The 13760-nt window shown below is 39.0% G+C and overlaps 1 long non-coding RNA gene across 1 annotated transcript; it reads left to right on the top strand.

Annotated features, from left to right (window-relative positions):
- The first annotated feature begins 34 nt into the window (after positions 1–34).
- Positions 35–5193, top strand: LOC143659131 (uncharacterized). Its single transcript, XR_013163432.1, has 3 exons — positions 35–132; positions 944–1469; positions 4181–5193. It is a non-coding gene; the product is annotated as an uncharacterized LOC143659131 (long non-coding RNA).
- Positions 5194–13760: the final 8567 nt, after the last annotated feature.

Here is a 13760-nt window from a genome sequence, read left to right as displayed (position 1 = left end):
GGGAGGGTGAACTTGGGAGAGTAGTGCTGAGGGACCTATGTTTCCTGCTTGGACGGAGCTGGCAACCTGTCTTCTCACTCACCCTCCCTGTGCTTTGGCACAGGTGGCAAAGTCCACGTGGGTGCTGTGCGGGTGCGTGGGATGTGGGCATGGCCGAGCGTGCTCTCATCCGCTTGGTTTGGGCTGCGCTTGTGTGACTGTGTGTCCATGCTTGCTCGCTTCTGTGTGTGTGCTTGTGTGGTTTTTGTATGTGAAGAGGTATTTGTATGCTAGTGATCAACGAAAGGAAGTGGTAAGGGGTATGGAAAAGAATAGGGGAAACAAAGGCTAAAATATGTTGGGTAGATGGCAGTATTAGCAGCCAAAGAGAGGGAGGCCTAAGGGGTATGGTATGCATGGGTTTTCTTCTTTCTTTTAATTTCTTTTTCTGAATTGATGCAAATGTTCTAAGAAACGGTCATGGTGATTATATTGTGAGTTTCTGATTATATACTAAGAATGGAATGATCATACGGTAAGAATGTGTGGGTCTGTATGGTTTATATTCAAAAAAAATTTTTTTTAATTGTAAAAATAAAATAGGTATGTAGGTATGCCAATAATGTCCTGATATGTGTTTATGTGTCTGACCCTGAGTGTGCCCGTGTGTGCTTCTTGCATGTGTGTGGGCTCACACGCATTTGCAGTGATTGCAAGTGGAAAGGTGTGTTTGGACCTGCGTGATGGCCGTGGTGGTTGTGCAGTCTGCCGTCCTCGGGGCGAGTCTGGATGCGTGTGTGTGTGCGTGTGCGTGCTGCTTGCAGCGGTGTGGGCACTCCTCCGTGCTCATGTGGCTTCACATGGGAAGGTGCGTGTGTGTGTGCTCCTTGGCCCTGTCTCACAATCTGTGTGTCTCTCTCTCACTGCCTGCATCTACCTCAGTGCCTCTGCTTTCCCCCTTCAGACTCTGAGCTCCAGGGACAGAGACTGAGTCCAGTTTGAATTGACACCCACCGGGCTGGAGTCTGCCTTCATCATCACTGGGATGTGGCACCCACTCACCCTTGGCAGGGACCAGTTCATATTTGCTGGATATTTAAATGAATGCACCTAGGTCTGCCTTTCTCTGCCCAGGTCTGCCTTTTGATCCCCTCTGTTCTCTCCTTTAAGGGACTGGGGATGGGCAGTAGCTTTTGTGCAATGTTAAGTAACCCCCTTGCTGGACCCACGACACTGACCCCAGGCAACTGGGACCCCTGGTATTCCTTTGACCCAAAGAGAGGGGACAGAGGAGCCTATGCTCTTTAAGGGGTGGAGCCTGCACTTCCTGACCTTGGAGAAGTGCCACCGTGGACTTTCTTGACCCCTATGTCTGGCTCCAGCTGTGTGATTTAGGATTGATTTGCATCCTTATTCCAGCCTGACAACTCACCAATATGGGAAGCATGAAGTCTTTACATACAGCACTCATTTAATCCTCACCCACTGAGGTAAGTGTGGTTATCATCCCCATTTTACAGTGAATGAAAATGAGGCACAGAGAGGTTGAGCAGTTTGTGCAAGGTCACACAGTGGGTTAGAGCTCCATGTCAAATGCAGTAACCATTTGTAATATGAGGCTATTAAGCTCTCCAGATGTGGCTAGAGAAACTAATGAACTAAATGTTTACTTTCCTTTAATGTTTTAAACTTTTTATTGTAATAACATATATTCAACTCAAAATATCCCATTTTTACCACTTCCAGTGTACAATCCAGAGGCATAATTATATGCACAATAGTCTGCTACCATCACCACCATCCGTGACCCAAACTTCTCATCTCCTCAACAGAAACGGCACCCTTAGGCAATAACTCCCCATTTCATCATCCCGGTCTCTGCTAAATCGTAATCTACTTTCTATCTCTATTAATTTGCTTATTCTAGGTATTTCATATCAGTGTCTTGCGTCTGGCTCATTTCATTCAACATGGTGTCTTCCAGATTCATCAATGTTAAAGCATGTAACAGAATTTCACTCCTTTTGCTACTACTTTTCTTTGATTTTAACTAATTTAAATGCAAAGGTTGAAACATAATTCCATTATTGAAAAGCCTTCAAGGATGTTGGGGGCAACTTGAGTATGTGAATCTACCTTTACAGGTGTAAGTTTTGTGAAATCTCAATTCAGATCAAAAGTTTCTGAGGGAAATTTAGTGTCCTGATGGAGAGGAGCTATGAGTATAAAATACACCCTGGATTTCAAAGATTTAGTCTGAAAAAGAAAGTGATGATGCAGAAACGTAAAGCAAACCAGAGGCAGGTGGAAACCAAGAGGTGGACAAGGGGATGTAGATATAGAGACAGGGGCAGAGGCAGGGACGGGGCAAGAGTCACAGAGAGGGAGAGGGCAGGAGAGTAAGCGAGTAAGGCACAGGCCCAAAGGCGCGGGGATAGAGGCCGGGAGGGGGACACGCTGCCCACCCGGTCCCTGCTGCCGAGGAGCCCACGCCTGCCAACCCAGAGCGTCGTGATCCTGAGGTGCAGGTGGGACCCGCACCTGGGAAAGTACTTGTTTTTATACATGACGGTGTGTTTGGGCTATTATTAGTTTTTCTTTTAAACAGCTTTACTCAGGTGTAATTGACATGAAGTAAACTGTGCCATACTGAGAGTGGACGATTTGGTCAATTTGACACCTGAAATACCCATGAAGCTGTCACCACCTCAAGATAACGAATAGATCCACCATACCCAAAGGCTTCCTTGGCCCTTTAGTAGTTCCTCTCTCCCCCTCCCCTCACCCCCTCCCCAGGCAACCGCGGATCTGCTATTGTCACTAGGGATTAGGTGGCATTTTCTAGAATTCTGTACAAATGGAATCGCACAGGATGGACTCTTCCTTTTTCTGCCTTTTGTCATTCACATAATTCTTTTGAGGTTTTTCATGTTGTTGCCTGTTTCAATAGCCCATTCCTTTACATTTCTGAATATTCCCCTGCATAGATGCACCACAGTTTAACATTCACCTTTTAGGTGTTTTCCACTTTGAGGCTATTACAAATGAAACTGCTGGGAGTGTTTATGTGCAAGTTTTTGTGTGGACATATCCTCTCATTTATCTTGGGTAAATAATCTGGTCATCAATAGTTGGGTCACAATGTAGGTACATGTTGTTTCTTTGTAAGAAACTGCCAAACTTTTCCAAAATGGTTCTACAGTTTAACACTGTGTGGAAGTTCCAATTGCTCCATATTCTCACCAGCCCTTGGAATATCCAGTCCTTTATGAATCTAGCCATTCTGATAGGTATATAGTGATGTCTCATTGTGTTTTTTTGTTGGTTTTGGAAACCTGCGGCTCTGGGACTCGAACCCGGGTCTCCCACATGGCAGGCAAGAATTCTACCACTGAGCCCCTGTTGCACTGCCCCATCATTGCGGTTTTAAATTGCATTTTCATGATGACTAATTATGCTGAGCATCTTTTTGTGTGCTCATTTTCCATATGTATTCTTCTTTAGGGAAGTGTCTATTCAAATCATCTGTCAATGTTTTTCAATTGGGTTGTTCATTTTCTTTTAATTGAGTTTTAAAAGTTCTTTACGCTGAGACTTAGCATCAAGGAATTGAGAAAACCTTCTCCACCAAAAAGGGGAAGAGTGAAATAAGACAAAGTGTCAATGGCTGAGAGATTCCAAACAGAATGGAGAGGTTATCCTGGAGGTTATTCTTATGCATTAAGTAGATATCATCTTGTTAATCAAGATTTAATGGAGAGGCTGGAGGGAACTGCCTGAAAATGTAGAGCTGCGTTCCAGTAGCCATGTTTCTTGATGATGATTGAACAATGATATAGCTTTTACAATGTGACTGTGTGATTGTGAAAACCTTGTGTTTGATGCTCCTTTTATCTACCTTGTCAACAAACGAGAACATATGGAATAAAAATAAATAATAGGGGAAACAAATGCTAAAATAAAAAAAAAGTTCTTTACGAACAAAAGAATGTCATTACTGCAGTGTGCTGAAAATAGATGGTAATTGATATTTTAAAATTTCAACTTATGTGTGAGACTAAAGCAAAAAAAAAACGTTTATTTGGTACAAATTTATTTTTTGACTACTGTATCTCCTAATATAACTTATGTAAATAGTTGGTTGAACTCCTTAAGTACATGGAACTTTGGGTAGGTAATGAGATTTTGTTGGTTTGTCCAGGTGATGCCCTGATGAATCCCAGAGTGATTTGATCAGTGAGTGGAAAAGTATTTGCGAAGTCCCCTTCGGGGAATGGTGAGAATGGGGGAAAACTCATCTTCTTCAGGTTGAATTCTTGATATTCTCACAAGCAGTGTGGACAACCAAAGCTATAGGCTGAGCCCTCAGTCTTGGGGTTTGTTCATATGAAATTTAACCACACAGGGAATAGGTCAAACCTACTTAAAATTAGGCCTAAGAGTCACCCCCAAGAGAACCTCTTTTGTTGCTCAAATGTGGCCTCTCTGTCCAGCCAACACAGCAAGCAAACTCAACACCCTTCCCCTGTCTACGTGGGACATGACTCCCAGGGGTGTGGATCTTCCTGGCAACATGGGACAGAAATCCCAGAATGAGCTGAGATTCAGCATCGAGGGATTGATAAAAACCCTAGAATGAGCTGAGACCCAGCATCAAAGGATTGAGAAAACCTTCTCGACCAAAAGGGGAAAGAGTGAAATGAGACAAAGCAGCAATGGCTGAGAGATTACAAACAGAGTTCAGAGGTTATCCTGGAAGTTATTCTTACGTATTAAATAGATATCACCTGTTATTCAAGATGTAATGGAGAGGCTGGAGGGAACTGCCTGAAAATGTAGAGCTGTGTTCCAGTAGCCATGTTTCTTGAAGATGATTGTATAATGATACAGCTTTCACAATGTGACTGTGTGATTGTGAAAACTTTGTGTCTGATGCTCCTTTTGTCTACCTTGTGGACAGATAAGTAGAACATATGGAATAAAACTAAATAATAGGGGGAGCAAATGTTAAAATAAATTTAGTTTGAAATGCTAGTGATCAATGAAAGGGAGGGGTAAGGGGTTTGGTATGTAAAATTTTTTTTTCTGTTTTTGTTTTTTTTCTGTTGTCTTTTTTTTATTTCTTTTTCTGAATTGATGCAAATATTCTGGGAAATGATCATGATGATGAATATGCAACTATGTGATGATATTGTGAATTGCTGAATGTATGTGTTGGGAATGTTTGTGTTTCTTCTTGTAATTTTTTTTAATTAATAAAAAATTAAAACAAAGAAATACATAGAAAAAAAGTTCTTTACATATTCTGTACACAAGTCCTTTGTAAGACATGTGATTTACAAATATTTTCCCCCAGTCTATGGCCTGTGTTTTTTTTTTCCCTTAACAGTACCTTTTGAAGAGCAAACATCTTTGATTATGGTGAAGTTCAAGCTATTTTTTAATGCAATGTGCTTTTAGTCTCATAGCTAAAAAAATATTTGTCCAACCCAAGGTCAGAAAAGTTTGTTGCTATATCTTCTTCTAGAAGGTTATTAGCTTGAGTTTTTACACTTTGGTCTATGATCCATTTTGAGTTAACTTTTGTACGAGGTGATAGGTAAGAGTCAAAGTTGCTTCTTGGCATATGAATATCCAATTTTTCCAGCACTATTTATTGAAAATACTATTTCTCCACTGAATTGCCTTTGCGCTTTTGTTAAAAATTAATTGAACATATATGTGGGTTGATTTCTGGAGTCTCCATTATGTTCCATTGATCTATTCACTCATCTTGATCCCAACACTATATTTCCTTGATTACTACAGATTTACAATAACCCTGGAGATCTGGTAGTGTCACTCATACAGCTTTGGTCTTCTATTTCAAAGTTTTGGTCATTATTTGAGAGTTTTTTTGCATTTCTATATGAATTGTAGATTCAATTTGTCAATTTCTTCCCCCAAAAAAGCCTGCTAGGATTTTGACTGGGATTGCTCTGAATCAATAGAGAACTGACATCTTAACTATATGCATCTTCTGACTCTTAAGAATAATATCTCTCTTCATTTATTTAGGTCTTTGTGGTAGGCAGAATAATGGTCCCTTAAAAATGTCCACATCCTCATCCCCAGAACCTGTGAATATGTTGGGTCACATGGCAAAGGAGAATTAAGGTTGCTGATCAGCAAAATTCAAGATAGGGAGGTTATCCTAAATTATCCAGGTGGGCCGGATGTAATCAAAATGGTCCTTAACAGTGAAAGAGAAGGGTCAAAGGGAGAAGTGACTATGGAAGAATGGCCAGAGAGATAAGTGTTGATGGCTTCAAACTCGAAGAAAGGGGCCCACGAACCAAGGAATGCAGGCATCCTCCAAAAGTTGGAAAAGGCAAGGAAACAGATGATCCCCTAGAGCCTCCAGGAAGAATGCAAGCCCTGCTGACACTTTGATTTTAGTGAATTAAGATTCATGTCATGAGAATTGAAGTTAAGAACACAGGTAATCAAAAGATAGAAATAGGGTAGAGACTGGGCAATTGTGATGAAGGAATACAAATTGTGCAATAGACTGATGGTAAAAATTCAGAAACAGATAGCACAATACCACCTCATTGGAGCACAATAATATAAGTACATTGAATGAAGCTGAATGTGAGTATGATAGAGGGAAAAGGGCTGGGGGCACATATGAAATGAGAAGGAAAGTTAGAAGATAAAGACTGAGATGGTAAACCTTAGAAATGCCTAGAGTGGACAATGATTAAATGTATAAATTAAAAAAAAATTTTTTTTGCATGAGGGAGAACAAATGACTGTCAACATGGCAGGGTATTGAAAATAGATGGCATATGGAAAAAAGTACAATCAATGCAAGTCAGGGTCTATAGTCAACAGTAACACTGTAATGTGCTTCAAATGAATGTACCAAAGGTATTATGCCAAAAATAAATGTCAACAGGCAGGGGGCATGGGAGAGGGGTTTGGATTTTTTGTGGAAGAAAAGGAAATGTCTTCAGATAGAGTATGGTGGTGAAGGCATGTCTATACACTTAGGCTGGATTGTATGATGTGTGAATAAAATGGCTTTAAAATGAACCAAGAGAAACAAGTGTTAGAAAAATAAGGAAAAAGAGGTGTACCTATTCTCTGTCGGTAGGGAAATGAGAGGTGCAGCCCCATGGAGGGCAGTGGTTCCACAGGAGGTGAGGGGTGGGTTTGCTTTATGATCCTGAAACCCCATTGCTCAGTATATACCTGGAGAAACTGAGTGCGGGACAAGAACGGACATTTCCACACTGGTGTTTATGGTGGCAGCATTCTCAATCCACAATGAATGGAGGTGGCCTATTGTTGTTTGCTACCTGCCGGAATGCAACACACCAGAGACGACTTGGCTTTTAATAAAAGGGAATTTATTTCATTAGTTCTTCAGAGGAAAGGCAGCTAACTTTCCACTGAGGTTCTTGCTTATGTGGGAAGGTACAGGGTGATCTCTGCTGGCCTTCTCTCCAGGCCTCTGGATTCCAACAGCCTTCCCCAGGGTCATTTCTTTCTGCATCTCCAAAGGCCTGATCAGAGCTGCGAGTGCTGAGATGAGGTGTGCTGAGTTGCTTGAGCTGTGCTACATTGAGCTCTCTCATTTAAGCACCAGCCGATTAACTCAAACATCATTCATTGCAGCAGGCATGTCTCCTAGCCGACTGCAGATGTAATCAGCAACAGATGAGGTTCATGTACCATTGGCTCATGGCCACAGCAACAGAACTAAGCACCTTCACCTGGCCAAGTTGACACCTGAATCTAATTACCACATGGCCTAAGGGTACAATGATGAGGCATAGAAGGGGAACTACGGTGTATACATACAATGGACTGCTGAGGTGTGGCATGAAGGAATGAAGTTGTGAGGCATGCATCTAGGTGAATGAAACTTAAGAGCTATATGTTAACTGAAATGTCAGGAACAAAAAGACAAATATTATCGTACCTCAATCATATGGACTAACTATAATATAAATATTTGGTGGAGTAAGGTAGAGAGCCTGGGTTATCAGGTTGGGGCCTATTGTAAAGGATCCAAAACTATAAGCTCTTACAGCAGTCACATATATTCAGGAGGTGTAACTGTTAATCCTAAATTCTGAGATACTGAGCTGTCTGTATAGAACATGGCTGTTCCCAGAAACCTCAGGTATTTATGTGACACCTGAGACTCAGTGTTCGAGCTCTGAAACTATGAAAGTCAGCAGTATCCCATAGAGGAATTGTTTAAAAAGTTGAAAAAGTGATCAGGCATCGAATAGAGATATGAATAAAGCTGGATGGACAGGACTAAGGTATATCAGAAGACTGGGTAAAGAATAATATCATCCATATTTTAAAACTTCAACTTCCATTTGAGAGTAAAAGGAGAGATGTTTATCGGGTGCAAAATTTATATTTTGGTAGTGCATTTCCTAATTTAACTTGTATGGTCAGTTTAGTTGATGCCATAAGTACATGGAATCTTGAATAGGGTGTGAGACTTTGTTGGTTGGTCCAGATTAGTGTGATGCCCTGATACATTCCAGAGTAATTTGGACGGAGGGCAAAAAAGTATTTGCAAAGTCCCCTTGGGAGACTGGAGGAAATATTCAACTTCCCCATTTGGAGAATTTCTGATATTCTTGCAAGCAGTGGGGACACCAAATCAATAGGCTGAGCCCTTGATCTTGGGGTTCACCCCTATGAAGCTTATACCAGCAAAGGATCAGCTAAGCCTACTTAAAATTGGGCCTAAGAGTCACCCCCAGAGAACCTCATTTGTTGCTCAGATGTGGACTTTCTCTCTAAACCAGCTTGGCAGATGAACTCACTGCCTTCTCCCAGGGGTGTAAATCATCCTGACAATGTGGGGCAGAAATCCCAGGGTAAGCTGGGACCCAGCATCAAGGGATTGAGAAAGTTTTCTTGACCAAAAGGGGGAAGAAAGAAATGAGACAAAATCAAGTGTCAGTGACAGAGATTTCAAACCGATTCAAGAGGTTATCCCGGAGGTTATTCTTATGCGTTATATAGATATTCCTTTTTAGTTTATGGTGTATTGGAGTGGCTAAACCAAAGTGCTTGAAACTATTGAGTTGTGTTCCAGTAGCCTCGATTCTTGAAGACTATTGTATAATGATATAATGTTTATAATGAAAAGAAAAGATCCATGTCATACTTCAGACCTACAGAACTGTAAGATAAATGTTTAAGTCACTCTATTTGTGGAAGTTTGTTACAGCAGCAGAAGAAAATAAATACAGTCTTCCTTAATTTCTCTCAGCATCATTTTGTCATTTTCAGTGTACAAACCTTTGACATATTTTGTCAGACTCATCCCTAAGTACTTCATATTTTTGAAGACAGCAACATTCCTTTTTAATTTCAATTGCTGATTGGTCATTGCTGGTTGTCATAGTTTTCCATGCCGCTGTAAGAGATACCACACAATGGGTTGGCTTAAACGATGAAAATTTATTGTCTCATGGTTTCAGGGGATGGAAGGCTTCTTACTTCCTGGAGACTTTAGCATTCTGGCAGGCTGGCAGTCCTTGGGTTCCCTGGCTTTCCTGTTGCATCATGATGCTCTCTCCTTTCTCTTCTGGGTTCCATTGACTCCGAGCTTCAGCATCTCCCCATGACACTCTCTTTGTTGTTGTTGTTGATGCTGGTTTGCTATTCTTTTTCTAACTTTTTATTGTATAGTATAACATATATACAAAGCAAAGAAATAAAAAAGCAATAGTTTTCAAAGCACTTTTCAAAAAGTAGTTACAAACAAGGTTTGATTTGGTTTTCTAGTATTTTGTTGAGGGTTTGTGTAATTATATCAGAAGAGATATTGCTCTCTATTTTCTTGTTATGTCTTTGGCTTGCTATCACAGCAAAACTGAACTTATAAAATGTATAGGGAGGTTACCTCTTATTTTATCTTTTGAGGAAGTTTGATGCTAATTATTCTTAAAATTATTTAATGGAATCAGCAGTGAATCCACCTGGTCCTGGGATTTATTTATCAAAACTTTTTCTTTCTTTTTCAAATTTAATCATGTACTTATTGCAAATATATTCACATTTTCAATTTCTTAATAATCTGAGTAATATTCTGTATGTTTCTGAGAATTGGTCCATTTAATTTTGGTTATCTAATTTGCTGACCTGCAATTACATATGGTATTCTCTTAAAATTGTTATTTCTGTGTGTCAGTGGCAATGTCCCCACTTTTGCTGCTGATTTTAGTAACTCGAGTTTTCATTTTTTTTCTCTTGCCATTCTACCAAAAATATTTGTCAATTTTGTCAAGTAACAGAATTGTTTTTGTTGATTCTGCTTTCCTTCTATTTTCTATTTTGCTTATCTTTCCTCTAGTATTTTTTTACTTCTGTATGTTTTATTTTAATTGTGTACATACTTTCTCTTGTTCCTTGCAGCATAATGTTAGGATATTGCATTTCAAAATTTCTTGTTTTTCAGTGAATTTATTTGAAGCTATAAAATTTCCTCTGAGACCTTCTTTTCTGCATCATAGCTTACTGATATGTGGCATTTTCATTTCAGATTTCCTAAAATATTTTCTCATAGTTCTTTGTTCTCTTCTTTAACTAATTGATTGTAAAGAGTCTTTGTTTAGTTTCCACATATTTGTGAGTTTTTCAGTTCTTATTTTTTTATTGGTTTCTAATTTCATTCCATTGGGTTGAAATATGTTTTGTATGATGTCAGTCTTTTTAAATACATTGTGCTTTGTTTAGTGGCCTAATGTATGGTCTATTTGGGGGATCATCCTACCTGTAATTGAGCACAGGTCTTATTCTTCTCCTTTGGTGCAGAGTGCTCTTCAAGTACTCTCTTTTCTCATTAATCACTTTCTACTTGTTCTATATATTAATGGAAGTGGGATACCAGTGCCTTCATGTATAATCATAGAACTGTCTATTTCTACCTTTAATATTACCAGTTTTGGGGTTATGTATCCTGGTGCTCTGTGTCATGTTCACCTAATTTTATAATTGTTACATCTTCTTGATGAATTAATGCTTTATTGTAATGTTGTCCTACTTATGCCATAACTTTTTTTGTCTTAAATTCTAATTTGTAAGATATTGTAGACAATCCATGTCTTTTTCTGTTACCATTTTGGTATTATGATTTCTGAATCATGTAAGAATAAAAAAGAGTTACAACTACAAAGTAAAAAAAAAAAAAGTAGTTACAAGACAAATCCCGGAGTTTGTCATGGGCTATGATACACCCTCTCAGATTTTTTCCTTCTAGCTGCTCCAGAATATAGGAGGCTAGAAGGCTTAAATACTTTTTTATCACCACAATCAACTTTTTTCCTTCTTTTTTGTGAAAAATAACCATATATACAAAAAAGCAAGAAATTTCAAAGCACAGCACCACAATTAGTTGTAGAACATATTTCAGACTTTGGCATGGGTTACAATTCCACAATTTTAGGTTTTTACTTCTAGCTGCTCTAGATACCGGAGACTAAAAGAGACACCAATTTGATGATTCAGCAATCATATTCATTTGTTAAATCCTGTCTTCGCTGTATAACTCCACCATCACCTTTGAACTTTCTATCCCTCTCTTTAGAGGTGTTTGGACTATGGCCATTCTAACTTATTCAGTCCTGCCCGGGTACCATGGAAGCAACAATTCCATCCTGACCAAAAGGGGGAAAAGAAGTGTAATTAATAAAGTATCAGTGGCAGAGAGAGTTCAAGTAGAGTCGAGAGGCTACTCCGGAGGTTGCTCTTATGCAAGCTTCAGGTAAACCTTGCTACCTATCATAACCTGCCAACCCCCAGACTATTCCAGCCAATCCTAAAGAACGACTAGGACAATATATAAGATTCCACAAGGGTTCCTTGCAGTAGAGTAACTTTCCAGAAACCTACAATCTCCAGAGGGCTCCCTGGTCCAGATAAGTCTTGAAACCTAGAGGGCCCAGCCTCTCCATAACATGAGATAATTCCATCTCTCTACCCCATATTAGTGACAGACCCTTCCAATATGAAAAAATTAGAATGGCCATAGCCTGCGGCTTTCTCTTTATAAGCTTTTGGTAATAGGAATAAAGATCCATCCTGGTTCAGTTGGCCAGAACTTCACATCTTCTAAAGGTTCTGTTTACAATGGATTCACACCTATAGAAATGGATTAAGATTAAGCACATGTTTTTATCTGGGGTACATAACTCAATCTGCCACACTAGTACATAAAATATAATTGATGTTATATATCAATCCTGTATCCTGCATCCTTGTTACATTCACTTATTAATTCTAGTAGATTTTTTGTAGATTCCTTCAGATTTTCTACCTAGACAGTTATGTCATCTGTGAATAAAAGAGTTGTACTTCTTAGTTTCAATTCTGGATGCTTTTTATTCCTTTTCCTTGCTTTATTGCACAAGCCACAACCTGCAGCACAATGTTGAATAGAAATGGTAGGACAAACATCTTGACTTGTTCCCAATCTTAGAGGGAAAGGTCTCAATCTTTCATCCTTAAGTATGATGTTAGCTGGAGGTTTTTTGTATACACCTTTTATCAGATTGAGGAAGTTTCCTTTTATTCCTAGTTTGCTGATAATTTTCCATCAGAAATGGTTGTTGGATTTTTGTCAGATGCTTTCTATGTGTCTATTGCAATAACCATATGAAGAGCAAATTACTTTAATTGATTATCAAATGTTCAACCATCCTAGCATTCTTGGGTAAACCCACCTTGGTAATGAGGGTAAACCATGGAATTTGACCCATGCTGTATTATCCTTTTATATATTATTGGATTTGATTCCCTAAAATTTTGTTTAGAATTGTTACATCTATCTTCATGAGGGTATCGGTCTGTAGTTTTCTTCCCACAATGTGTTTGTCTGCTTTGGGTATTAGCGCAATAGTAGATTCAAAGAATAATAGGAAATTATGCTCCTCATCAAATTTCTGCAAAAGTTTATGTAGAATAGCTAATGTTTCTTTCTTAGACATTTGATACGATTCACAAATGAAGCCATATAGGCCTGAAGTTTTCTTTGTAGGAAAGTTTGTAGCTACAAATTCAATTTCGTTAATAACTATGGGGTGGTTAGGTGATTTATTTCTCCTTTAGTGAGCTTTGGTGATTTGCATCCTTTGGGAATTTGTTCATTTCATCTAGGTTGCTGAATTTGTTGGTAATATGTTCACAATAGTTACTTATTAACCTGTAATATCTATAGAATCTATACTGAGGACACCTCTCTTTTCCTGAGATTGGCAAAATGTATCCTTCTCTTCTTTTCCTGATCAATATGGCTAAAGGTTTATCCATTTTATTGATTGTTATGTCCTCTTGACAAATCAACCTTTCATCATTATAAAAGTCTTTATCCCTGGTAAGATTTTTTCTCTAAATTCTACTTTTTCTGATATTAAAATAATGATATTAAGTCTTCTTCTAATAAAAATAAAAGGATTTTTTTCATCCTTTTATTTTTAGCTTATTGGTGTCTTTGTATTTAACTTGGTCATTAGGCAGGGCTATATCTGTCTGCATTGTGATATGCTTAGTGATCTTCTGCTGTCTTCATCGCATGTAGATATCTTGATTGATTGATTTTGGGAGTTGATTTCTTTCAGTGTTTAAGGCCTTGTGTTTGAGGGATGGTTGTACAGCAGGGAGCAGGGCACGGGGTGGGACACTCAATGTGGTGATTTGCTTCTGGGCAGGTATGGGCGCAGGTTGGGGATGTTACACTGATGCTTGTAAATGTGGGTGACCAG

Source organism: Tamandua tetradactyla, chromosome 16, assembly GCF_023851605.1.
Source record: "Tamandua tetradactyla isolate mTamTet1 chromosome 16, mTamTet1.pri, whole genome shotgun sequence".
Lineage (NCBI taxonomy): Eukaryota > Metazoa > Chordata > Mammalia > Pilosa > Myrmecophagidae > Tamandua > Tamandua tetradactyla.
The sequence above is the reverse complement of the archived record's forward strand: the minus strand, read 5'-3'. Positions and strand labels throughout refer to the sequence as shown.